This window comes from Hippocampus comes, unplaced genomic scaffold (assembly GCF_001891065.2).
Source record: "Hippocampus comes isolate QL1 unplaced genomic scaffold, H_comes_QL1_v1.1 scaffold279, whole genome shotgun sequence".
In the NCBI taxonomy this organism is placed as follows: Eukaryota; Metazoa; Chordata; class Actinopteri; order Syngnathiformes; family Syngnathidae; genus Hippocampus; species Hippocampus comes.
In genome coordinates this window covers 757,646-757,972 of record NW_017805456.1, presented here as the reverse complement: position 1 = coordinate 757,972, position 327 = coordinate 757,646, and the positions used below count along the sequence as shown (strand labels likewise).

Sequence of the window (327 nt, the reverse complement as noted above, 5' to 3'; positions counted from 1 at the left end):
GGCGGGGGGCGGGTGGAGGGCTGTGGGGCGTCAACGCTCAGACTCGGCGTCGGGATTCCAAAGAGCGTCACTTTCGTCGCAAGCCGACGCGGAGAGGAGACCAAAAAGAAAAAGAAGCTTCCTGTTGCTCGCGGCGTGGCCGTTTCTCCGTTTTTTCCCAGCAGGCATTTCTCTCGCAGTTTTTTTCTTTCTTTCCTTTTGTGTTGCCACGGCGACCAGAAGGCGAGAAGCTGTCGAATGTCACCAGCCGAATGTCTTCCTCGCTCTCTCGTTCGTTCTCTCACTTGATCACTCGTACCGCCCCCGTACACCCCTACCCCCCCTCCC

At 58.1% G+C, this 327-nt stretch overlaps 1 protein-coding gene across 1 annotated transcript in view; it reads right to left on the bottom strand.

The window, feature by feature from the left end:
- Window positions 1-327, bottom strand: part of LOC109518533 (PH and SEC7 domain-containing protein 1-like) — a 13,250-nt gene that overhangs the window by 5,945 nt on the left and 6,978 nt on the right. The gene's annotated exons all lie outside the window — the stretch shown is intronic.